The sequence below is a fragment of the Hylobates moloch genome, unplaced genomic scaffold (genome assembly GCF_009828535.3).
Source record: "Hylobates moloch isolate HMO894 unplaced genomic scaffold, HMol_V3 SCAFFOLD_10, whole genome shotgun sequence".
Classification (NCBI taxonomy): Eukaryota; Metazoa; Chordata; class Mammalia; order Primates; family Hylobatidae; genus Hylobates; species Hylobates moloch.
This window is the reverse complement of record NW_026652285.1, coordinates 95,392,772-95,420,666: the sequence shown is the minus strand read 5'-3', so window position 1 is coordinate 95,420,666 and position 27,895 is coordinate 95,392,772. Positions and strand designations below refer to the sequence as shown.

General features: G+C 38.2%; 1 protein-coding gene across 7 annotated transcripts in view; it reads left to right on the top strand.

The window, feature by feature from the left end:
• Positions 1–27,895, top strand: part of STRBP (spermatid perinuclear RNA binding protein) — a 148,393-nt gene that overhangs the window by 23,200 nt on the left and 97,298 nt on the right. The window contains exon 1 of one of the 7 annotated variants that reach the window (XM_058445187.1): positions 8,565–8,754. The exons of the other annotated variants lie outside the window; for them this stretch is intronic. The gene's annotated coding sequence lies outside the window, so the exon portion shown is untranslated. Of the gene's footprint in view, positions 1–8,564; positions 8,755–27,895 lie in introns of those variants that run through there. 7 annotated transcript variants of the gene reach the window in all.

The following is a 27,895-nucleotide window of genomic DNA, read 5'->3' as shown; positions in this document are numbered from 1 at the left end:
ATACAGATGGTTGGATTTCACCTTGAGGATTCTAATTTAATTGGTTTGGGATGCTACCTAAGCATCTGGATTTTTAGAGGTAATTCCAGTGTGCATATGAGGCTTAGAACTCGCGCTCTGGGAAATTTGTTAGCCTACTCAAGGGGAAAAATTTGGTTTTAGAGAATGGGTCTTTACCTTTGGAGTTTATAAAACTTTTTTTTTTTTTTGAGGTAGTTGTAGATTCACATGCTGTTGTAGGAAATAATGTACTGAGTAATCCATCTCTATAATTTTATCATTTCAAGAATTTTATGTAAATGAAATAATACAGTATGTAAACTTTTCAGATTGGTTTTTTCACTCTGGCTAATTCCTTTGAGATCCATCCAAGTTGTTGCATGTGTCAGTAGTTTGTTCCTTTTTGTAGTTAAGTAGTATTCCATGGTAGGTAAGGAAGTATCACAGTTTAGTCACTCACCTGTTGAAGGACATTTGGATTGTTTCCATATTGGCTATTACTAATAAAGCTGCTGTGAACATTTGTGGACGGGCTTTTGAATGGTCATAATTTTCCATTTCTTTGGGATAAATGCCCAAGAGTACAATTGCTGGGTTATGTGATAAATGCATTTTTAGTTTTCTCAGATAGTGCTGTACTTTTTCTGAGTGGCTGTATCATTTTACATTCCCACCAGCAGTGTATGTGTGATCCAGTTTCTCTACAACTTTGCCAGCATTTGACATCAATACTATTTTTTGAGAAAGATTAGTAGACTTCATTAGAGCAGTTTTAGGTTTACAGAAAATTGGGCAGATAATTCAGAGAGTTCCCATATACCTTCTTCCCTCATGACTTTCCCCTTTCGTTAACATCTGTTACCATGGTAAATTTGTGAAAATTGTTGAACAATAATGCAGTATTAATGAATTATTATTAACTAGTCTATAGCTTATATTAGGACTCTGTGACTTGTACAGGTCTGTGGGTTTTGACAACAAATGTAAAATGACATGTGTCCACCGTTAGAGTATCATATAGAATAGTTTTACTGCCCTAAAAATCTGTTCTCTACCTGTTCAGCCCTCCTGTACCCCCAGTTCGTGGCAACCACTGATCCTTTTACTGTTAACATTGTTTTGCCTTTTCCAGGATGTCATATAGTTGAAAGCATATAGTATCTGACCTTTTCACACTGGCTTCTTTTGCTAGGCTATATGCATTTAAGGTTTCTCCATGTCTTTACATGGCTTGGTAACTCTTGCTCTCCCCCCATCTCTCTTTATTGCTGAATAATATCCTATAGTGGATGAACCACAGTATTCAATTGTGATTATATCACAATTTGTTTATCCATTCACCTATTGAAAAACATTTTGGTTGTTCCCAGTTTTTGGAAATTATGAACAGAACTGCTATAAACATTTGTGTGTGGACTTTTGTGTGGATGTAAGTTTTCAGATCATTTAGATAAATATCTAGGAGCACAATTCCTATTGTATTGTGTTGTAAGACTACATTTAGCCTTGTAAGAAACTTCTAAACTTTTCCAAAGTACTGTTTTACATTTCCCTCAGCAATGAATACTTTTTTATTTTAACCATTCCGATACATATGTAGTAATACTTCATGATGATTGGATTTGCATGTCTCTGGATAATGATTTTGAATATGTTTTCATATGCTTATTTGCCATCTGTGCTTTTCAGTGAAATGTTTGTTCATGTTTTTTGCTCATTTTCTAATTGGATTCTTATTTTTTAATTTTTATTTGTTTTAACTGTTGAGTTTTGAGGGTTCTTTATATATTCTAGTTAGAAGTCCTTTATCCGGTATGTGGTTTGCAATTATTTTCTCCTAGGCTGTAGCTTGTCTTTATATCCTCTTGTGTCTTTCATAGAACAAAAATTAATTTTGACCAAGTCTAGTTTATCAGGTTTTCCTTTTATGAATCTTGCTTTTGCAAGAGCTCTTCAACTAGCCCTGTGCCCCAAAGATTTTTTCCTAAAAGTGTGTTTTTTCCTGAAAGTTTTATAGTTTTAAGTCTGTGATTCATTTCAAATTAGGTTTTTATTTTATTTTATTATTATACTTTAGGTTTTAGGGTACATGTGCACAATGTGCAGGTTTGTTACATATGTATCCATGTGCCGTGTTGGTTTGCTGCACCCATTAACTCGTCATTTAGCATTAGGTATATCTCCTAATGCTGTCCCTCCCCCCTCCCCCCAACTGTTGTGGGTCAAATTAGGTTTTGTGTAAGGTATGAAGTTTAGATGAAAGCTCTTTTTTTTTTTGTCTTCTTGTTGTCTAATTCCTCTAGCTGCATTTGTTGAAAGGGCTTTCCTTCTTCCATTTAATTGCTTTGCATTTTTCTAAGAAATTAGTTGGACATGTTTGTGTGGATCTATTTTTGGCTTCTCTGTTCTACTCCATTGATCTCTGTGTCTGTCCGTCTACCAATACCACACAATCTTGATTACTGTGGCTATATAATAAGTCTTTAAATTTGGTAGAATTTCTCCAATTTTATTCTTTTAAAATTTGTTTTAGCTATTCTTGGTCTTGTGTCTTTCCATATAAGTTTTAGAATAAGTTTGGTTATGTCTATAAAAAACCTTGGTAAAAATTTTATTACATCTATAGATAAATTTGGGAAGAATTGACATTTTTACTGTGGAGTGTCTCTACCATTGGATTTTAATAGATTGGAATGAGACTAGAAAGAAGTAGTTCTGTAGAGAAAATACTGAAATTACTTAAATTGTATGGAGAGAATTCTTTGTAATTAGCAAAATGGTCAACTTTTTAGCTCTCCTCCCTTTTTGATGTTAAAAACCATAATTAATAGAGCTGTGGAAGTGGAAGCAATTGTTGATCCATTTCATTTCATTTCAATTCTATTTATTTATTTATTTGAGACAGAGTCTCAGTCTGTCACCCAGGCAGGAGTGCAGTGGTGTGATCTCTACTTAGTGCAACCTTTTCCTCCTGGGTTCAAGTGATTCTCCTGCCTCAGCCTCCTGAGTAGCTGTGACTACAGGTGCATGCCACCATGCCCAGCTAATTTTTTGTATTTTTAGTAGAGACAGGGTTTTGCTATGTTGGCCAGGCTGGTCTCAAACTCCTGGCCTCAAGTGATCTGCCCACCTTGGCCTCTCAAAGTGCTAGGATTACAGGCATGAGCCACAGTGCCTGGCTATTCATTTGTTCATAAAATTTTCACTCAACATCTTTATGAACTTCTGTTATGGGCCAGGCACTGTTTTAGGCACCAGAATACAGTGGTAAAGGTCGCTAATCATTGACCTTACATTCTAATGAAGAGACAGTATATGAGTAATAATGATATACCTCAATTCAGTGCTATGCAGATAATTGAAACAGGTTGACCTTGAAATAGTGGGGTGGCTAATTGATTGATTAGATCAGGGAAGGCCTCTGAAGAAATCTCATTTGTTTGTGGTGGTGAGATCTGAATGTCAAGAAAGAGCCAACCTTTTGAAGAAAAGGGAGAAAACTATTCCAGGCAGAGGGAACAGCTAGTGGAACAGCTAGGAACACAGTGGGTGTGTGGAAGGAACTAAAAAGGAGGACAGGGTGTCTGGAGTGTAATGAGCAAGAGGGAGAGTAGTACAAATGAGGTTGGTGAGGTAGGCAGGGGCCAGATCACCTGGGCCTTTGTAAGCCAAGGTAAGGAGTATGATTTTTATTCTGAGGGTGATGAGAAGCCACTGGAATGTTTCGATTAAGGGAGTGAAAAGGTTGCTGTATGGAGAGAGACCAGAACAAAAGCAGGAGGATGAATTAGGGAGCTATTTCAGACCAGGTGAAAGGTGATTATTCTAGGAAAGGATTCAGGATATATTTTCAAGATAGAGTCAACAGGATGCGTTCTGTATTTCATGGCCACAGGAAAAGGGAATCAAAGATAATGCCTAGATTTTTTTTTCTTTTAAAACTTGGTTGGATGATTATTGTTATCCAGTGAGATTGGTAAGACTTGGGAGAGGAACAAGATATGTTTTGGAGAAAAAAAAATTGATTTTTTTTTTTTTTTTTTTTTTTGTGCGGGGAGACAAGGTCTTGCTCTGTTACCCAGGCTGGAGTGCAGTGGCACGATCACGGCTGTCTGCAACCTTGAGCTCCTGGGCTCAAGTGACCCTCCCACCTCAGCCTCTTGAGTAGCTGGGGTCATAGGCGTGCACACCACCACAACCAGCTAATTGAAAAAAATTCTTTTTTGTAGAGACAAGTTCTCCATTTGTTGCCCAGGCTAGTCCTGAACTCCTAGACTCTAGGGATTCTCCTGCCTCATCCTCCCAAAGTGCTGAGATTATAGGTGTGCACCACTGTGCCCAGTTGATAGTCGTTTTAAAATCACTTTGTTTTTTTTTTTTTTTTTTTTTAGATGGGGTTTTGCTCTTGTTGCCCAGGCTGGAGTGCAATGGCGTGATCTCGGCTCACCACAACCTCCGCCTCCTGGGTTCAAGTGATTCTCTTGCCTCAGCCTCTCGAGTAGCTGGGATTACAGGCATGTGCCATCATGCACAGCTAATTTTGTATTTTTAGTAGAGATCGAGTTTCTCCATGTTGGTCAGGCTGGACATGAACTCCCAACCTCAGGTGATCCGCCTGCCTCAGCCTCTCAAAGTGCTGGGATGACAGGTGTGAGCCACCACGCCCGGCCAGTCACTTTATGTTTTAACTGATGTCTGCCATCAATTGGATATACAAGTTTGGAGTCCAGGTGGAGGTCAGGATTGTTGATATAGTGTGGTGATTTGTACATAGACATTATACAGAGTTATAAAACTGGGAGAGGCCGCTTAGAAGACAATGTGATACCAGAGAAGGGGGCCTGGGACAGAGCCTTGGAGCACTGGCACATTACGAGGTCTGGAGGAGGGGAAGGCAGAGCCAACGAAGCCTAGGAAGGTTTAGCCATTGATGCTCTTATATGTTTGTGACTAAAGTTATAGAAAGATAAAGGTATAGAAAAATGAATTCTATCAATGCCTTCTCTGAAACCTGAATTTTGTGATATCCATTGATTCTATCAATCCTGTTGAAAGATAAGAGGAGACAAATAATAGAAACTACTTTTTGTGAGAAAATTAGCTAGTGATATTTGCTTTTAGTGAAATGCTAGTAAAATACGTCTCTGTGTTTCTCTCTCTTTTTGGCTTGCCTCCTTGAATTCAAAGACTTGATAACATTAAAGAAAATGCAGGATCTCTAGATTTCGGTGTGGTGGGCAGACAATAACATTTTTATACAAAATAATGTAATAAATGGTTTCATGAAGAAAGCATCATATACAGTGTATTAAGTGGTTGAGTAACTACTCTGGGTCTAGCATAATGCTAAATTGAAGGAGAAAAAAGGAATGTTAAATATAGACCTTGCTTTCATTGAATTTTGATGAAAAGAGATGTAAAGAAGAATAAGCTATGGTAGTTGAAAAGGATTTCTTGGAGGAGTTGGAACTTGAAGAATAAGTAGGACTGAGGTGGGTAGAGGAGAAGAGCAAATCCCATAATATAGTAAGATATGTTGAAACGAAAATGGGCTTATTTTTTTGGTCAGAAGACCTGGTTTGAGTGAGGACTCACTTAATAGTTTGTGACATTGGATGAATCACTTGACTTCTTTGAGCCTGTATTCCCTTAGGGGCATACCTGTACTTGCCTCATAGGTCTGCTGTGAAGATAAGACTGTTTAGCTTCAACAATAATAGTACTGTTGTAGTTCTCATGTCAGGTGGCTAGTTTGCAGATACTCATTTTAGGAACATTTCATAAATTCAGATGCTACACTGAATAATTTGTATTTATCAAATATTTTATAACTATCCTTTAAAACTTATGTGTATAGTTCCTAGCTCAGTGCCAGACATTTAGTAAATTGTAGGTGATATTGTTACTCTGCTCCTGTTATAAGAATAGCATAGGAAAAAGAGATGACAGTCCTTGTCTTTCAGGAGTTCTTGCTTTCAGTAATAAGTCATATTCATAAGCTGGGGGAAAATGTGAGACATTCTGTGCCCTGGTCCTAAGTTTGTGATATCAGGTACAAATGAGGTCAGAGTAGGCTTGTCATTGGGACAGGCCTTTGTTTTGGCAGTGAGTCTAAATGTGGCCCAGGAAAAAAGGTAAGATTTGGATAGACAAGAGGAAAGTTCGGTAGGCATTCCATATATATATATATATTTTTTTGTTGTTTGTTTTGAGACAGAGTCTCGCTCTGTCACCCAGGCTGGAGTGCAGTGGCACAACCTCAGCTCACTGTAAGCTCCGCCTCCCGGGTTCACGCCCTTCTCCCACCTCAGCCTCCTGAGTAGCTGGGACTACAGGCGGCCGCCACCATGCCTGGCTAATGTTTTGTATTTTTAGTAGAGACGGGGTTTCACCGTGTTAGCCAGGATGGTCTGAATCTCCTGACCTCGTGATCCGCCCACCTTGGCCTCCCAAAGTGCTGGGATTACAGGCGTGAGCCACCGCGCCCATCCTAGGCATTCCATATTAAGAAGATGTTTATTATATGTATTTTTATTTTTAGGGGCAGGAAAGCATAAATGTTACTGCCACTGCTAAGGAAATCTTTAGTAATACTTAAAGATTCTCATTCTGAAACTTTTGTAATGTTATAATCGAATTTACCTTCCTGCCTTTACAATTCATTGAACTTTTGCCTGCTCCCAGATGGCATTCTAATGTAGAATTTATTGTGGGGGGTGTCTCTTTTTTAAAAATATGGAAATGTTTTTATTATATACTTAAGTGTAATTCTGTTATAGCTTTTCTCTTTTGTATGTAAAAATAATAAAGCTCTGTTTCATGCTGTGAGATTTATTGTTAGAAAGACAGGGCAAATTTCTGAAATTTCCTTGGGTAGTCTCCCTTCTCATCTTTAGCTTATTTGAATCTTAACTATTTATCAATTCATTTGCATATGTGGGATGTTAGGATGACTCTTTGTTTTGAAATACAGTGCTATCAGAGTTCCTGTACAGTCCGTGCTGAAATTAGGGTGCCCTAGTACAATGTACTGTTCTCGCTTAGTCACTATAATGGTTTTGTAAGTAGCTAAACCCTAGGTCATGCTGCTTTTATGCAACTGTCTTCCTTGGTTACTGAAAGTTGGATGGTGCTTAGTTTGCCTTTAAGGGAATCTAGGTTTAATTGTATATCTCCTAGAACACTTTGCACCGCCATGTAGGTCGTAGAGAATCTTTGTTAGCATTCTGGTAGCCTTATTGATATGTGATCACCTCACTGAAATTGTGCAGTATCATATATTCTTTTATTGTATGTTTTAGAAATGGGAGTCTTGCTATGTTGCCTAGGCTGGTCTTGAATTCCTGGCGTCAAGCAATCCTCCGGTCTTGGCCTCGCAAAGTGCTGGGATTACTGGCGTGAGCTACCTCATTTGGCCAGATTTTAAATAAGAAAAGCTAACATTTACTGTTACTGCTGTGTGCTATGCACTTTGCTAAGCAGCTTTAAAATGTGGAGTTTTCTTTTCATTTAAACATCACAACAATTAAGTGAGGTGAGTCCTGCTTTTATTCTCATTTTACAGAGACAGAAAGGTTAAGTTCTGATCCCAAGGTTACACAGGTAGCAAGTGGTGGAGAAGGGATTTGAACCCAGGCAGTCTGACTTTAGGGCCTATTCTCTTATCTACTATGCTTTACAATCCCCTGAGGTAACACGTTTCTGGGAAACTCTGTCCTATTGAGAACTTTACTTTTTATGTGTTACCTTGTGTGAAGGCATTAAAAGCTTGTTCCTGTTTGGGATTTTATAGTTGCACCCTTCTCCCGCTGTAAGGGGTTTGCCATTGTATTAGTTAAGTAACCCAGTTGCTGAAATAGAGCCCTGAAATACAATGGCTGAAACCCCAGAATTTAGTGCACAATAGTTGAGGGCAGGTGTTCCACATCAGCATGTGGCTGTCCTTTATGCAGGCATTTGGGGACGTAGGTGAATGGGGACTGTATCATCTCGAATGCACAGCTTTCAAGGTTGTTCTTGTTGGAAACACAGGGTAAGAAATTTTGTCTTAAGCAAGTGAGGTGAAAGTTGTACAAATATAATTTCTTCTCCCATTGCTGAAGGCTTAGTCTCATTGCCTCATCTAGCTGCAGGGGATTGGGAATTGGAGTGTTCTTTCTCTTTGCTGACACTAAGAGGTAAGGTGTCATTCTGTACTATTTTGAGTATTTCATCAGTGTTGAAATGTTCTTGGGAGTGCATTTTCAGTTACAGAATGTAAAGGTGAGAGCCTTGTCCTAGCTACAACTCTGTTATTTGGAAGAAACAGGGTGGATTTTGATAGTTAGCAATTCTCTGCCGCAGCTGTAACACTGTAGATTTCAGGAGGAATGTTAGCATAGCTCACTGCTGCAGTTTGCAAAGTATTATTAGACACGTTCAACTCTTGCTTTTTTGTTGTTGTTGTTGAGATGGAGTCTGGCTCTGTTGCCCAGGCTGGAGTGCAGAGGCTTAATCTTGGCTCCGTGCTACAACCTCTGCCTCCTGGGTTCAAGTGATTCTCCTGCCTCAGCCTCCCGAGTAGCTAGGATTACAGGTGTGTGCCACCACGCCCACCTAATTTTTGTATTTTTAGTAGAGACGGGGTTTTGCCATGTTGACCTGGCTGGTCTCGAACTCGTGAACTCAAGTGATCTGCCTGCCTCAGCCTCCCAAGGTGCTGGGATTACAGGCACGAGCCACTGTGCCTAGCCTCAACTGTTGCTTCTTATAAAGGTAAGTAGATAAAGTAAGTGATGGTATTTCCTTTGTAAAGGAGAAAATTGAGACATAGGTGGTTAAACATTGAATGAAACCAGCTAGAAAGTTGAAGAGCTGGGACTTAAATCCAGACATCATGGCTCCAGAGTCAGTGAAGTTTGTATGACATGCTTTTTTTTTTTTTTTTTTTTTTTTTTTTAAAAGAAAATTCTGGCCGGGTGCGGTGGCTCACGCCTGTAATCCCGGCACTTTGGGAGGCCGAGGCGGGCGGATCACGAGGTCAGGAGATCGAGACCATCCTAGCTAACATGGGGAAACCCTGCTCTACTAAAAATAGAAAAAATTAGCCGGGCGTGGTGGCAGGCGCCTGTAGTGTCAGCTACCAGGGAGGCTGAGGCAGGAGAATGGCGTGAACCTGGGAAGCGGAGCTTGCAGTGAGCCGAGATCGCGCCACTGCACTCTAGCCTGGGCGACAGAGCAAGACTCTGGCTCAAAAAAAAAAAGAAAAATTCTATTCAACAATTTTTATATTTGCTGTGGTCACTACTCTTGTCTCCTTTCTTAGGGTGTCTAATATCACCAATGTCCAGTATACTATGCTGGCAAATTATTATCATATGATGATAATTATTGATAATTTGATCTCATTTTGAAGATTCAGAAAGTACATTAAGAACTTGTATTGCCTCACTGTCATCATGATGTTCATAAATGACACCATGTTTTAGATATGTCAGTTTATGTAATACCGGGTAGCAGAGATTTTACTCTCTTTAAAAATTATACTTTTATAGCCTTGCTTACAGTAAAGTGACATGTAAAATGAGCAAATGAAATAGAAATAAAATAGGAAATCAAAATAGAAATTAAATATTGGGGCATTTAATGTTTTTTTCTTAGTAAGTAGCATGTATTGTGAGATACAGTGTTCATATAATTTCACCAATAATTTTGCTGTACTATGTGGTAAAACCACTTTATACTATATGCTACTCAAGAAATTGAGAACATTTTCTACATTAGAGCAGCTGGAGGAGTCCTTTCTCCTTGCTGACACTAGAAGGTAAGGTACCATTCCTCAGTATTTTGAGTGTTTTTGTATTCAAAGTGTGTTGAAATGTTCTTGCTAGTGCATGTTAAATTGTAGAGTTTGTGGTAATCTGATTTAGAGATTGGAAGTTGTGGACTATGGCACATATTAAGTATTTGTGCAGATGGATTATTAATCAGAAAGTAAGGTGGAGCCTTTTACACATTCCTATTTTAATATAACAGGTAGCAAACTCATTCTGGTATTCTTATTTTTGATCATTTTTCTTGGAAGTGTATTTTGCTGAGCGCTGTATTCCTAAATCATTTCAGAAGTGACTTTAGTATAGCTGAATTTTAATAGATAGAAATAACATCATTGCAATTTAATTTTCCATGGACTACCCTTTAGACATTCTTTACAGCTTCAGTTTTGCTATGAAAGGGAAGAGATCAGACAAAGAAGTGCCATTCTTTTTGCACATGGTTAATGACCAACCAATAGCTCTCTGGGATAACTTTTTTTTTTTTTTTTTTTTTTTGCTGAAGTTGTCTCTTCATCCAGATTCTACTTAGATTTTCACTTGTCTTTGGGATAACTTTTTTTTTTTTTTGGCTGAAGTTGCTGTTAGTTCATACAGATTTTAATTAGATTTTCAGTTGTCTGACAATCACAATAGAAATAAAAGTGGTTGTATCATAAATTCAGTGAAGTGTAATTGGGACTAGCATTCTTTCAGTGGTTTTGCAAGAATGCAGTTATCTGTATCTCTGTAATCCATTATTTTAACATATACATATTGATTTATTTACAAAATGAAAAAAAAACAAACCTAAATTGAAAAAGGCTTATCCTTCAACTTCTGTAGCTTTGTGTTACCTACTTTTTAGAAAAGTTACATGTAAAATTTTGGCCTTCTACCACAGACAAGGAATGCTGGCAAGTATGTTGTTAAAATTCTGTCATTGCCTCTTTATTTGCCTAAATTGATGCAAAAACACTTTCAGGTCATTTTAGTGAAGTTCAGTTACAGTGAGTTATAAGGTATGTCATTTGAATACTGGTTGTAATGTGTTTCCGGTGTTCACTTGTATTTATAACCCGAATGCCCAGTACCAAAAAAAAAAAGCCAGTTGAACAGATACAAAAAAAAATTTTTTTTTTTTTTTGAGATAGAGTCTGTGTTGCCCAGGCTGGAGTGCAGTGGCACGATCTCAGCTGACTGCGACCTCTGCCTCCTAGGTTCAAGTGAGTCTCCTGCCTTGGCCTTCCAAGTAGCTGGGATAACAGGGGTGCGCCCCCATGCCTGGCTAATTTTTGTATTTTTAGTAGAGGTGGGGTTTCACCATCTTGGTCGGGCTGGTCTTGAACTCCTGACTTCAAGTGATCTTCCCTCAACCTCCCAATGTGCTGGGATTACAAGCATCAGCCACCTCGCCCAGCCTGCACAAATACAAAATGTTTATGCTGAGACTAGGCACTTTATATACTATTACTTTTGAAAAAAAACAAAAAACAAAACAGGATTTAAGACTACAAACTAGGATGGGAGGAACACTAGATTTTTAGTGATAAGTCCAGGATTTGAGTCTGAGCCTTGCTGCAAAGTTACTTGGTGATCTTGGGCAGGATATTTCACTTCTTTGGGTCTTAGTTTTCTTTTTGGGAAGTAAGGATCCTGTACAGTATTAGTCTTTTTGACCAGTTTTAACAGTCTGTGATTCTCAGTTTTTTCTGTCTTGTGAAGAGAAACTTAACAGTATTAAAGCTGCCAGCTTTTTTTTTTTTTTTTTTTTTGTCTTATGAATAGTTTTGGTAACAGAAAACTGGTTTGAATTAGCCTATCTAATTTTAATATTTTCCAAAACTAGTTTTAAAGGAGGCATGAAATTAGAAGTATTTAGTTTTACTTTTTTTTTGACACGGAGTCTCGCTCTGTCGCCCAGGCTGGAGTGCAGTGGTGTGATCTCTGCTTACTACAAGCTCTGCCTCCCGGGTTCATGCCATTCTCCTGCCTCAGCCTCCTGAGTAGCTGGGACTATAGGCGCCCGCCACCACGCCTGGCTAATTTTTTTGTATTTTTAGTAGAGACAGGGTTTCACTGTATTAGCCAGGATGGTCTCAATCTCCTGACCTTGTGATCTGCCCGCCTCAGCCTCCCAAAGTGCTGGTATTACAGGCATGAGCCACCACACCCAGCCTAGTTTTACATTTTAATTGTGCCTCACTGTTGTCACTTTAAAAGAAGCATGTGAACCAGAAAGACAAAACACTTTGGAAATGTACTGTGCAATGAAAGGAGAGTCACCTATTATTAAAGTTCTTTGAATTCCCATTTCATGGCAGAGGGCAGTGAAATGAGCTAACATGAGCGTGTTTATTTATGTAGACTTTCCCATGTAAGTCAATGCAGATGTATTGCTGTTACATTTTTCTCCAAACATTTTATTATGAAAAAGTTTAAACATGCAAAAAGTTGAAAGAATTGTATAGTGAACCTCTATATATTCTGCAATTAGCGCAGCCTATATTCTGCAATTAACATTATCTTTCATTAACTATATCTTACATCTATCCATCTATTCACTCCACTATTAAACCTTCATTACATCTTACTTTTTGCTTCATTTCAAAATAAGCTGCAGACATCCTTACAGTTTACCCCTAAACATTTTGACTTGCATATAATTAGCTGAAGTTCAATACTTGTTAACGCTTCTTAAAGTTCAAATTTATATACATAATTTATATACATAAGCCTGGCATAGGGGCTCAGGCCTGTAACCCTAATGACTCTTGGGAAGCTGATGCGGGAGGATTGCTTGAAGCCAGGGTTTTGAGACTAGCCTGGGCAACATAGTGAGACCCCCCCATCTCTAAAAAAATAAAGAAATTAGCCAGATGTGGTGGTATGCACCTGTAGTCCAGCTACTTGGGAAGCTGATGTGAGAGGATCACTTGAGCCCAGGAGTACTAGGCTGCTGCGAGCTATGTTCACACCTCTGCAGTCCCAGCATGGATGACAAAGCAAGACCCCGTCTTTAAAAAGGAGGAAAAAATTTACATACATAAAAATGCATAACTGTTAGTGTGCTGTGGATAACAGTCATTAATTGAGCACCTGGCATTTTTCAGGGTCTTTGCTAGTCTTGCAGATAGAGAGATGAATAAGACACAGTTTCTGCCTTCATGGTGCTAGTGGGATAAATAGAAGAGATGTCTAAAAAAGTAGTGTTTTAGGCTGGGCGCGGTGGCTCACGCCTGTAATCCCAGCACTTTGAGAGGCCGAGGCGGGCGGATCACGAGGTCAGGAGATGGAGACCATCCTGGCCGGTACAGTGAAACCCCGTCTCTACTAAAAATACAAAAAAAAAAAAAAAATTAGCCGGGCGTGGTGGCGGGAGCCTGTAGTCCCAGCTCCTCGGGAGGCTGAGGCAGGAGAATGGCGTGAACCCGCGAGGTGGAGCTTTTAGTGAGCCGAAATCGCGCCACTGCACTCCAGCCTGGGTGACAGAGCGAGACTCTGTCTCAAAAATAAAATTAAAAAAAGTAGTGTTTTATTTGGAGCGTTTAGTTGCAAATAAGAATCAGCTGTCTTCTACAGATAATAGGACTTCCTTACAGAACCTGAGGGCAGGAATTCAGTGGGGCTTTGGGAAGGGCTGGAACCAAGAACCAGAAGGCTCACAGGACTATTTTTTCCTAACTCTGCCCATTTCATTCTTTTTCTTCGAAGATCTACTTTTTTCTCTTTTTAGTACAAATGGTAGAACATGGCTGTCCCTAGAGCTTTTATTTTACATCTAACAATTCTCAGCCACACAGACATACCAGTTTTCTCTGTTAATTTCATTTCCAAATTCCTGGGAGGTAGAATCTGGCCCCACCCTGGTTCAGCTTGCTTGAGGGCTGAGCTGTTGGAAGCCCACTTTTGTGGATGGAATGAAGTAGGAGGGATAGAAGAGACAATTCCCAGAATAAGTATGGGGCTGTTGTAGCCTGGGCTGACACTGAAAATGGTTTATAACTACAATGTGATAAATACTGGTACAGACAAGAACAGGCTATAGAAATAGATGGAATAGGGGCAGGGTCAGCTTCCTGGAGAAATTGTTGGCTAAGGTTTTTTTGTTTCCTTTTTTTTGAGATGGAGTCTTACTCTGTCACTCAGGCTGGAGTGCAGTGATGTGATTTCGGCTCCCTGCAACCTCCGCCTCCTGGTTCAAGCGATTCTCCTGCCTCAGCCTCCCAAGTAGCTGGAATTTCAAGCGTGTACCACCAAGCCTGGCTGATTTTTGTATTTTTAGTAGAGACGAGGTTTCACCATGTTGGCCAGGCTGGTCTCGAATTCCCTACCTCAAGTAATCCACCTGCCTCAGCCTCCCAAAGTGCTGTGGTTACAGGTGTGAGCCACTGCATCCAGCTGGCTAAGTTGGGTTTTGAAAGATGAATTCAAGTACAACAGTGGGAAGGAAGGATATTCCTTACAGAATAACAGTAGGAGAAAGATAGGAAATGGCATAGTGTGTTTAGGTAACTGTAAGGAGATTGGTACATTCGCAGTATAAGTTTTGAAGTGGGGTAGGTTCATTAGAGACCAGAGAGAGGGAGATCCAGGCCAGTTTTTGAAGAACCCTATCTTGTTAAGATATGGGGAGTCAGGGAAGGTGGGTGACAGATTTATTTCCTTAAGAGATCATTTCATGGAATGAACTGGAGGCAAGTGGGGCAGAGACAGAAAATCTTTTGAGAGCTTAGACTAAGAAAATGGCAGTAAAAAAGAAGAGGGGAGATAATTAGGTAGTAAAATCTTTAGTACTTGTGATTTATTTGATGTCAGGAGAAGGGGAGGAATCTTAAGATGATGTCCCTGGTCTCCTGACCTGAGTAACTGGATTAATTGGTATACTAGCCAAGATAAGAAATATGGGAGACTGTGGTGCTGGCAGTGTTATATTTCTTGATTTGGCTGATGACAAGGGTACTGTTTAAGGATTATTAAATTGTGCTTATATGTTTTATGCATTTTTCCATCTGTAGGTTATATTTCACAATCTAAAATACCAGAAAGGAGCAAGAGAAAATAAGTTTGGGAAAGAAGATGCTGACTTTAGGATTGGACTTTTACATTTGGAGTGTCCATGCACCCCTCCAGATGGAGATGTGTGGAAGGCAGTTGGAAGTGCAGTAAAATTGGAAGTGCAATAGAGGAGTATAGGCTGCTGATACAGGTGAAAGGATTAGGTTAGGTCTGTAGTTCTCAAGCCTCATTGTACATTAAAATATCTGTAGAGTTAAAAAAAAAATACTGATAACCTGGATCCCACCCCAGATTAATTAAATTGACCTCTAGGGGTGTGAGGGTACCATATCTAGCTTAAAAACCTCCCTGTGCATTTTCTTCTAATACACAGAGTTGAAGAACCACTGGGTTACAGAAAGATCACTTACTCCCTACGTTCTGTTACTGACAGAGTTCTGCAAAGAGGATTTTGTAATTGCTTTAGAACTCAATATAGGTTTAACCTTTTTGTTTTGGGTACAATTATTGTACCCTGTGCTTTCTCCCTACTAATACCAGAAATTTTAAAAAGTATGTACGCTTTTCATTAAAATAATGATGCACATGTGTTCTTAAAAAAAGTATGTGGAAGACACAAGCTGTTTAGTTAAAGCAGTTTTAAAACAGAAACTTTCCTGTGATTAACTGAAATGGCCATGTCTTAACCTAGTTTTAATTATTAATAGTGTATAGCTTTTGCAGCCAAACATAGATTACCTCATCACCTACAGTGTCTTTGAAAAATAAATATGAAAGACAGTGATTGGTAAATGAATTGGGTGATGTAGTCTGGAAGGCAGGTAGCTGTAAATGGTGAGCAGCTGTCTGTGATGTATCTGATAGGGAAAGGACAGTTGCTTACTTGTCTGTCCTCAGGGTCCTGTATCTGTATCCATCAATAAGTATTTATTAGCACTTACTGTCTTCCCAGAAATGTATTAGGAAATGTATGTAAGTTACTGAATAAGTAACTAGATAAAATAGACAAAAATGCATGGGACTTGCACTAGGTTTGCCAGTGTTTGGGTTGGGGAAGGCTGTGTAAATGACAATTCAATGTCAAGTTATGTGATAATTATAAGAATACAGTTGCTGTTCGGAGACTGGAATTATTTCTTGCGCTTGAGCGTAAAGAGTGATTCTTGCAACACATTGGCCTCCTGTTTTCTTGAGCTCCATTCATCTAGTGGTCTTGTTTTCTGTGAACATCTGTCAGACCATGGACCTCAGATCCGTTGATCCTACTGCTTTTTCATCGTCCTTTATATCCTTGATGTTCACATTCCCTTCCTCACTCAGCTTAAATTCCATAGTCATTATGCTAACTCCTCTGTATAGTCTGTATAGTCCCACACTTTAATCATACTTACTTGGCAAAACTTACAACCCTGGTTAAATCTGACTCTCCTCCTAACCTGCACCTGTACCTGTGCGTCTGAACATAGCTGGAAAACACATGCCTTCATACACCCTATGCTGAATGATCTTATTTATTTTTTAAAATTCATAACCTTGAACCTCAAATGGGTCCTTAATGCTCCTAGGCAATCATATGTACCTGGCCCATTCACTCTGTCACTCTGTTAGACAGTTGTTTGATTACTCCAACCTCTTCCTTTTAAAATCCATAATACCCTCTCTCCCATTCAACTGATGACCTTGCTTCTTACTTCACCAAGGAAATTGAAGCATGTACTTGTGCCTTCTGCTGTCATTCCTCTCACCATAGATAAACTACATGTGCTTCTATGAAAGACAAGCTCTTACTTGTGTACCAGGTATTATCCTCTATCAACTACTCAAGGTTATTGCCCTGAGAATCCCCCTCCAGATTTTCCTGCATCGTCAATATTTTGTTTTCTGTTGGATCATTTCATCAGCATTTAAACATGTTATTTTTCCAGTGTTAAAAATACTTGATCCCATTTTGATTGCCAGCTACTGTCTCATTTCTTTGCCCTTCTTTGTAGTGAAACATCTAGAAGTAGTCTCTATTCAACTGTTTTTAATTTCTTTCCTCACATGATCCCTCTTCTATTTCTTTATTGAGATATAATTCATATGCCCTAAGATTCGCTATTTTAAATGTACAATTCAGTGGTTTTTAGTATATTTACAGAGTCGTGCATCCATCACCACTGTCTAATTCCAGAACATTTTCATCATTGAAAAAGAAACTCTGTACCCCTTAGTGGCCACTCCCTGTTTCACCCTTCCTCCAGTTCCTGGCAGCTACCAATCTACTTTCTGTCTATGTGGATTTGCCTATTCTGGATGTTTCACGTAAATGGAATCATACAATATGTGGTCTTTTGTGACTAGCTTCTTTTCCTTAGCATAATGTTTTCAAGGTTCATGCATATTATAATATGTATGAGTGTTTCATTCCTTTTTATGGCTAATATTCCATTTATGAATATGCCACATTTTGTGCATTCATCAGTCGATGGACATTTAGGTGGTTCTACATTTTGGCCGTTACAAAAATGCCGCCGTGAACATTTGTGTTCAGATTTTTGTGTGGATGTATCTTTTTAATTATCTTGGGTACGGACTTAGTAGGGTAGACTTTCTGGGTCATATTATAACCCTGTGTTTAACATTTTGAGGAACTGCCAAATTGTTTTTCAAAAATGACTGTACCATTTTACATTTTCACCAGAGTTCGAGTTTCTTCATCTTGTTCTCTCTTAAGCCAACTTTAATCAGGTTTTTCCTCTATTTCTCAAACTTCTTAGCTGAACGTGCCCTTGACAAGGTCATTAGTAACATCAAAATGCCTAAATTCAACAGTCAGTTCACAGTCCTCATTTCGTTTGACCTATGCCCAGCATTTGACACAATTAATTATTCATTCCTCCGTAATACATTTTTTTCACTTTTGGCTTCCAGGATACTGCATGTTGTGTGCAGCTCCCCCTGTCCCCCTGCCCCACACACACATTTTATTGGGCAATCCTTGTCAGTTTCCTTTGTTATTTACTCCTTTCTCTCCTACCTTTAAAAATTGGAGTGTCCATTGGGGATCTTTATCTAGACTTACACATCTTTAAGTACTGTCCTTGAACTGGCTCCCAAGTTGATATCTCTAACCTAGATCTCTTCTTTTTGTGCTTCCGAGCCATGTTTCCAGCTGCCTGCCCACCAGGATGTTTGACATTTTAAATGGAACATGTCTAAAACCGAACTCCTTTTCTTTCTTTAAAAATATGCGCCACCCATAGGTCTCCCCATCTCTGATCAAGGCAATGCAATGCCATCCTCTAGTTGTTTAGGCCAAAACCGATGGAGTTAACCTGCACTCCTTTTCTCACATCCCACATCCAATCTGCTAGGAAGTCTCGTTGACCTCACCTTAAAATATCTGCAGTGTCATAACACTTCTTACCACCTCTGCTGTTGCCATTATCCTCATCTGATTATCATGTCTCACCTGGATCGTTGTGATGGATTCCTAATTAGATCCTCTGCTGTATCTTTATTTCCAACAGTCTAGCTCAACACAGTAGCCAGAATAATCCTTTAGAAATATGTCAGATCAGGACGGGTGCAGTGGCCTGTAATCCCAGCACTTTGGGAGGCTGAGGTGGGTGAATGACCTGAGGTTGGGAGTTTGAGACCAGCCTGGCCAACATGGTGAAACGCTGTCTCTACTAAAAATACAAAAATTAGCCAGGTGTGGGGTGCATACCTGTAATCCCAGCCACCTGGGAGGGTGAGGCTCAAGAACAGCTTGAACCTGGGAGGCAGAGGTTGCAGTAGGCCAAGATTGCGCCACTGCACTCCAGCCTGAGCGACAGAGTGAGACTCTGTCTCAAAAAAAAAAAAAAAAAGGGAAAAAAATAAATATGTCAGATCATATGCATTTTCTGCTCAAAACCCTGCATTGCCTCCCTGTTTCACTCAGTAACAGCCAAACTAGGCCCTACTTCATCTGACCCTGTTACCTCTCTGACCACATCTGCTGTTGTTATCCTTTGGCTTACTGCATTCACCTCCTTGCTGTTCTTCAAACAGGTCTGTGTTAGACTCAGGGCCTTTGCACTTGATGTTCTTTCTGTTGGAAATGTTCTTTACCATTTTCAGATCTCCTCAAAGTTTACCATATTCAGTAAGCTTACCCTAGTTACCTTTCATTATGTAACTTGCTCCTCCCACATTCTGGATTCCTCTTATTCTGCTCTTTTAAATTGTTGCATAACACTTAACATTGATTGAGTACATTATTGACTTATGTTTATGATTGCCATGGTTTGAATGCGTCTCCCAAAAAGCATGTGTTGGAAACTTAATCCTCGCAGCAACTTGGGAAGGTGAGAACTAGTAGGAGGTGTTTAGATCGTGAGGAATTTACTCTCACGAATGGATTAATGCTGATTATAAAAGAACTTGAGGCTGTGAATTAGATCTCTTACTCTCTCTCGCCCATGCGATGCCTTCTGCCATGTTATGACACAGCAAGAAAGCTCTCACCAAATGTGGCCCCTTAGTCTTGGATTTCCAAGACTCTAGAACCATGAGCCAAATATATTTTTATTCATTATAAATTACCCAATCTGTGATATTCTATTATAATAGCATAAAACAGACTAAGACAGTGATACATTGCTCTTCCTCCCCACCCTGCCACCCCCTCACCCCCCAACCCCACTAAGCTGAAGCTCCATGAGGGTAGGGATTTCTGTTTTGTTTACAGATGTAACCTAAAGTGTCACAGTGCATGGCACATAGTAACCTTTCAAGATATATTTGTGGAATAAGTAAATGGATGGCTGTATGGCAGAGGTGGGGGTCTGAGGCAGGCCTTGAAAAAATTTTGCTTAGGTTTTGGCGAGAAAAGGACAACTTAGTTTCCCTTATCTTTCCCAGTCTTCTCTTTTCTGTGCCTTTAGCAAGATCTCTTTAACCTTCAAAGCATGGCATCTGAATTAGAACCTGAGTTTGAATCTGCTTAGTACATATGTGACCTTGAGGAAGGTTTCTGGCCATTCTTGAGTCCCTTTTAATAATAAAAAAGTCATTTTTATTGACGTATACTTTGAATATAGTAAAATACATTCTTTTTGAGTATACAGTTCTATGAATTTTGACAGACTTAGTCATGTAACCACCATCAAGATATATTTCCATCACTACAAAACGTTCCTTTCAGTGCCATGTAATCAGTTCCCTCCCTTCACCTCCTGCTCCTGGAAACCATTGATCTGATTTCTTAAGTGTGACTCATTTTTAGTCAAACCTCTTTCATTTAGCCTCTGTGCTTTTGAGATGCATCTGTTTAATTGCATGTATCAGGAGTTCATTTCTTTTTATTGCCCAGAAGTATTCCAGTGTATGGATTTACCACAGTTTATTCATTTACCAGTTGATGGATTTTGGGGTTATTTCTAGTTTTTGGCCATTATGAGCAAATTTGCTATAAACATTTTCATTTCTCCTGGGCAAATACCTTGGGTGTGGGAATGCTGAATTGTATAAGTGAATTTAACTTTATAAAAAACCACCAAACTGTTTTTCAAAGTTAGTTTTTTTTTCACATTCATCAAATGGGGTAATAGTCAAGACTTTTAGTGGTGAGCAACAGAAATTGAGTCTGGGAAAGGAACTTATGAATAGGGTGTTAGGTGGCTCACAGAATCTCTTGGAGGGCTGGAGAAATAGGCTGAGAAGTTAGCATCCAGGAACAAGATTCTAGTCACAGACGAGGTTGAATCGCCAGTACCATCAGGGGGTGCTAGACACTGTTGGTAGAATTACTGTCTCTGGAAACTGGATGAAGCTCCTGTGCTTGCTGCTTTCACTTGCCAGAATAGATTTTCTGAGGACCCAGCTTCTTTGAGTCATTTGCTTTTGAATCACCATCTGGAGGTAGGCTCTGCCTCATAAGGTGGGGGATTCCCCAAACATAGGAAAGAGGATTCAGATGTGGGGCTGAAAAAGGAAATAACACGTGTATACCACAACCTCCAGAGGTGGCTGTGATTAGATAAATTTCCATGGTGTCTAGGAACTTACTAGAATATAAATGCTAGTTTACTTTTCTGTTTTCCTTTTTCCCATCTGTCTTTTGTAAGTAAAATTTTCGTTAAAGTGTAAAACAAACTACATAAATCATAAGTGTGTATAGCTTGATGAATTTTCATGAAGTGAATTCATCCTTATAACCAGTACCCAGAAGAAATAGAACATTGCTAGCACCCAGAAACTTCTCCCGTGTCCTCATCTTCATCACTGCGCACTCCCCACTCCACCACTGAATCACTGGTTTTGACTAGTTTTGCCTGTTTTCAAACTTTATGTAATCAAAATTGTGTGTGTATGGTTTGTTTCTTTCAGCATTTCTTTCAATATTTGTGGATTTCATTTTTTGTTGATTTCATATTGTTTCATTATGTGAGTATAACACTATCCATTGTACTATCGATGGACACATAGGCTATTTCCAGTTTTTGACTAATACAAGTAAGTACTGCTGTGAACATATTTGCACGTCCTCTGGTTTAAATATATATGTTTCTGTAAGTATGTAACATGGAGTGAAACTAATGGGTCATGGGTTCTGTATATGTTCAGCTTTAGGAGAGACTGCTGAAAAGTTTTCTTAAGTATCTTTTTTCACTTTCCACTACTACCAGGAGTACATGTAAGTTCCAGTTGGTCACTTCTTTTTGACATCTTACTCTGTTTTCAATAGGACTTTGTACCCCAGTATAGTACTTGTTTGAGTCTACCTAATCAGTTACAAGTATCTCTTTCCTATAATGTTATTAACTCTTTGAGGTTGGATTTCTTGTTTTATCTTTTTCCTCTTAGTACCGAGTACAGGCCTAGAACACATAGTAAATGCTTAGTGAAAGTTGTGTGAAAAGATGAATCGAGAGTATGTCTGTGGATGGGAATTATCTTGGCATTTTTTAGAACAGAGAACTCACTGGTCTGACTGGAATTAGAAGTGATGGGAACAATGGGTGATAGGGTTGAATTAAGTCAGGTGGAATCTGATTCAGTAGGTAATAGGTAGCCCTGTTTAGTTCCTGAACTGCGAGACGGTTAATGAAAGCTGTTTTGTTTTGTGAGTGAAGAATTGTGTTTTTGTTACAGGTGTGTCCAGCTGTTAGGAAATAGTTACAAAAAAGATTTGGGCCCATGACTGGAGACCAGATTAGACAAGGCATGAGTGGGTGTGAATTTGGTTAGCTTAATCTCTTAGTTTTTAGTTTCTTCATAAAATGGGGCTCCACCTTGTAAAGATTAGAACTAATATATAAATATGAGTAGATTTTTTTATTCACTGTGTATTTTGTTTTGTGGCATTCGAATTTTGTGGAACTCAGAATTTTGAAACATGTTGTGAAGTGTAATTCTGCCAGTGTAAATCCATGTGGAATTTTTCTAACTATAGCATCTCTGGAGCACCTTGCGTACTCTTCTTTGCTTCTACTTTGTTGTTGTTCTACTCTAGTACCTTTGGTTCTGCTCTGCTCTAGCACCTTTGGTTCTGCCTGTGTCAGAAGTAAAAAATAAACCATTAATAAAGTGGCTTCTTGCCTCTGAGAGCTTATCCCACAAAGAAATGTTGAACTGTTCCCTGTAATTTCTGTTAATTATAAAGCACATATATGAATATAAATAAATACTAAGAATCAAGATTTTTAGTGGAAGAGGAAGAAAATCCAAGAGGTAAATAAAAAAAAATTGTAATATTGAATTGGAATTATCCATATGAACTCATGCTTTTGTGTTTCTTTTTTCCAATTTTGCTTCACATTTAATAATAATGTTTTGAGCTAATGTCTAGATATTACCTGATTGTTGAACATTAGCATAAAGAGATCTCCCTGAAACAGTGGTACTATATTATTATTTTAAAAACTAATGTATTTCTTTAACTAGAGAGTTTTAGATTGACATAAAAATTGAGCATGTAATACAAAAAGTTTTCGTATCATTCTATCCCCTCACTCCCACCTCATAATTCCACCTATTATTAACATCTTACATTACTGTTGGCACATTTGCTAAAATTAATGAGCAAATATTGATACGTTATTATTTAAAGTATAATTTGCATAATGTTCATTCTGCTATACAGTTCTGTGAATTTTGAAATATTTATAGTGTTATGGTTACCATTATGGTCTCATAAAGAATACTTTCATTCTCTAAAAATCCCCTATTTCCACTTATTAACCTTTGTCCTCTTTCTTCAGAAATCTTGGCAACTATTGATATATTTATTGTCTTTAGTTTTGCCGTTTCCGGAATGTCATATAGTTGGAATAATATATTACATAGCTTTTTTTAGGTGAGCTTATTTCATCTATCTATCTATCTATCTATCTATCTATCTATCTATCTATCTATCTATCTATCTAGGCTTCCATCATGTCTTTTTTATGCTTTGATGGTGAACTCCATTAAATCACTGAGTAATATTGCTATCATTTGCATTTTTTTTTTTTTTTGGTATTCACCTCGAAAGACATCTTTTTTGCTCCCAGTTCTGGTGATTATAAATAAAGCTGCCATAAACGTTCCTGTGCAGGTTTTGTGTGGACATAACTTTTTATCTCAATTGGGTAAATACTTAAGCACAATTTTTGGATCATATTGTAAAAGTAGGTTGTGATTCCTAAAATTTGGTAGATTTCATAAGAGAGACCATCTGGGTTTGGTGCCTTCTCCTTTTGGAATATTCTTAATGTTAATTCAACTTCTTTAACAGGCATAGGCTTATTCCGACGATCTATGTTTCTAGTGTGACCTTCAGAAGATTATGCTTTTCCAAGGAATTGATACGTTTTACTGAGGTTATCAAACAGTGGCCATAGAATTGTTCATAGTACTCCTTGATTATCTTTTTAATTCCCAACAGTTTAGTGTAGATGGCTCCTCTTTTATTTCTGATTTTAGTAATTTGTTGAACTCATGGTTTTAAAAATATTTATTTGCTTTATTGACTGAAAGGGCCTAGAAGCAATGACAGCCAGCAGAGATGAGCCTATCTAGTAGTGCCCATATATTGTTTTTTTAATGCCATTTGCCACTAAGAGGAACCTTGGAGAAGTGGCCAATTCCAGGTGTGGGACCAGAAGAGTGCTATCTAAGTCTGGAACATCTTGTGTCAAAAAGCAAGGGAGCTGTGAAAGACTTGGGGCACATGTCTGAAGAACACAGGAACTCACTTGTAAAGGCTACCACAGGCCAAATTTGAGACAACTTGAACATTACAAAATGGTAATAGACACTGAGTGGAGAAAAAAAAAAAAAAAAAACACTGCCATGATTTCATAGTGAGAAAGAGAAGGAAAGGGAGGAGAGGGGTAGAAAAGGAGGTGAAGAGAAAGAGAGAAAGGCAAAATCTTCTTTGCAGAAGATTGCCAGGTGATAAATGTAAAAGGAATTTTATAATTAGCAAATCACCTTTTTGTATACCCCACATAATAATCTGGTTCAGGTAAGGACGATCACTGGATGCCATAACTATTAGGTGAAAGACTGTTGGGAGAAGAAAATATTTACACAGTCTCAAAGTATCACTGTACAGATTACTTTCTACTTAATAAAGGGAAAATAATTTTACAATATAGAGATCTGTCATTCACCACCTTAATGAAGTGACTAAAACTTAAGTTCAAGGAGCTGGCATCAAGTACCCCCTGACTTGATGCAGTAAGGACTATGCAACATCACCTTTGTTTAAATCATTGCCAGAAATGAAGAAACAATCAGAGAAATCAGAATGTGGAGCATTGTATAAAACATTTGGCCCGGATTCTTAAAAAAGACACTGAAGTTTAGGGGTCAAGTCAAGATGTCTGCAACTTACTTTCAAATGGTTTCACAAAACACAGAGATACAGCAAATGTAGCAAAACATTAACTATTGATGAACCTAAATGAAGAGTACACAAGTGTTAATTGTAATAGTCTTTTAATTTTCCTGTTTTCAAAATGTGGATTTTTAAAAGTTAATTGATAATAAAATATGACTCTGAAGGGTCTTAAGAGATCTTCTAATCCAACCCCTCTTTTTTACAAATGGGGAAAGTGCGACCCGGGAAGACTTGTCTGAGGACACATCAGCTGGTTACTGAGACAGCATGAAGAGCATGCCTATTCTGTCTTTTGCTACCACCCGTGGAGGATGTGAGTGGCAGGATGTGGGAGGGATGGCAAAAGGACAGAGAGGGTCTTCGGGAGGAAGGGCTCTCCGGAGTCATGGTAGGAAAGGGGCACCCCTTAGTAGGAGCATGTTGTGGGTCACAGCCACAGCCAAGATGAAGGAGATTATGACCTGAAACACAGGCAGGCCTGAGAGACCCAACGCGTCACCCAGCTTAGCTCCTCTTTTTCTCTTTTTAAAAATTCTTTGTTGTTTTCTTTCTCTAATTATTCTTTCCACTACCTTAAAAAAAAATCTCTATAACAAAAAACAAACATCTCTATTTTATTGTCAGTTGGTCATTTTGCTTTTTCCACCAAGAATTAACATGATGTCATGGAAATAATATAAATTTTGGAGCTAGACAGACCTGATTTCAAATTCCAATCCTGCGTACTAGCTCTACAACTTGGAAGTCACTTAACCCTGCTAAGTCTTTTCTTCATTTTTGAAAAGTTACTTCTTCCTACTTTGAAAGGAAGTGGCATTGTACTGGGGTATTTTAAAAAATAAATCATGTTTTCTCCTCAGTTATTTGGAAGTTAGTTATACAGTCCTGTTAGTGGTTTTCTTAGAAAATACAATGATACATTGTTGACTTGTTGGAGTCTATTGTTAATTGGTAACTGGTAGTACTGACAATGTCTGCATCTTAGAATACTTTAACTTCCTTTACCCTTTTCTCAACTTACATGCCATTTTAGTTGTGTACATGATTGTATACATTTAAGCCCGCAAGTTTAGTCATTCACTGCACAATGAAGTTTCAATGACAGACTGCTTGTACAATGTACAGTGGTCCCATGAGATTATAATATCATATTTTTACTGTACTTTTTCTGTGTGTGGATACACTTAGATTGTGTTACAGTTGCCTACAACAGTGTTCGATAGAATAACTTGCTACAGGTTTGTAGCCTAGAAGCAATAGGCTATAATAACTTAGGTGTATAGAAGACTATAACATCTAGGTTTGTGTAAGTACACTTTATGATGTCACACAATGAAATTGCCTAGTGACACATTTCTCAGGTTGTATCACTTTTGTTAAGAGATGCATCACTGTATTAAATAATATTTGTCATTTTAAAAATAATGTTATAACTGTTCATATTCACTTAGATTTACCCATATGCTTACCACTTTATTTGCTCTTTTTCCATCTGAATCTCTAATTTTTTATCTGTAATAATTTTCTTTCTGCCTGAAGAGTACCCTTTAGAATTTCTTTTAATACAGGTTTACCTGTGGCGTACTCTTTTTGTTTATCAGAAAGTTCATTTGTTTGCATTCATTCCTGAAGGCCATATATTTACTAGATACAGAATTGCGTATTGGCAGTTATTTTCTTTAAGCACAGGGAAGCTCCCATTCCTCTGTTTTCTGGATCCATTGTTAATATTGAGAGCTGGCAGTGTGTCCTTCCTTTGAAGGTAATTGTCTTTTTTCTCTCATTTAAATTTTGTGGCAACTCTGTGAAATACAGGTTTTATTTTTGTTAGTACAGATGAGAATAAAAACTCTGGATAACTTGTCCCTTTCACACAGCTAGAAAATGGTGGATTTAAATCCAAGTCTGTGAGACATCAAAGCCTATACTTTTCCCACTTTGCCTTACTGTGTCTCACTAAATAAAAGTACACGTACGTCAGTTTAACAGTATTTATTGAGCTTCTCTTATATGTATAACTTTGCTATGAACTGAGGTGGATACTGGATTTTGGGACATAATTCTGGCCTTCAATTTATAGTTTGGAGAAAAGCATGTTGAAAACATTCAATTTGTAATATGAGGCAGTATGTGATTAATAGCTAAAATGGTGATAGCCTGTGGTAATTACCAGAAGAGTTTAATGCAAAGAGAATTTTACAATTGGCTGGATATGTCAGAGAATATCCTGTGAAGGAGGTGGTACTTGGTCTGAACCCCAGGCAGAGTTTGTGGGGGGTTGAAATCATAGAGACTCTTTGGGTCGGGGGAGGTTACGTGAATAAAGGCATGGGGACTGAATGATGGATTTGGGGAATGGCAGCAAGGTTGATTTGGCTCTAGCTGAAGTTTATAAATATTGTTGAAGATAAGGTTGTATGTGAGGTGGTGTATCATTATGGAGATTGTAAACTCCTGTTCTCTGTCTTTTAGGGCATAGGGAGCCCTTGTAGAATGGTTTAGGGGCAGGGGTGATACAGTGATTATTTACAGGGCAAGAGCTTGGCTTGATTTTATCTTCCAACCTAAATCTCAATTATGACTTTGTCACTTCCTCATTTATATTGTGGGTTAGTTAAATTTTTCAGGCCTCTATTTCCTCATCTGTGAATTGGAAATAATAGTACTTATTTTATAGGGTTGTTGCAAGGATAAATGAAATGATATATGCAATGTACTTAGAACAGTAAGCACTATGTAAATGTGAGGTGTCATTTTATTATTATTGTTAGTGTTATTAAATTAGATAATGTATGTTAGTATTCACCCTGATGCCTGGCACATGGTTAATCGTAATTCCAGTCACTAATGGAATATATATAGGATAATTAACCAAATTATATTTTCCCACCCCTGCACCTTATGTGGGAAATTTATGTCCTTTAAAAGTCATATTTAATATGTAAATAAGCTATATAATTCATTTAGGTTATTTCCTCATTGCATTGTTTTTGATTATATGTTACATATCATTCCCAGTCCACTCCTCAGCTAACTCATTATAGTTATAAAAATAATGGTGAAGAACAGTGAAGAAAACATTCTATGCTAATAATGTGTAGTAAGAAGAGAGAGAAGGAGGTAATATTAGTTAAATCTGTGATAAGACAGTATATCATAGACAGAAGCTGTGAAGATGCCATAGGAAAGATGTAGGAATTGTGCTGGGTGCTGAATTTAGAAACATCTA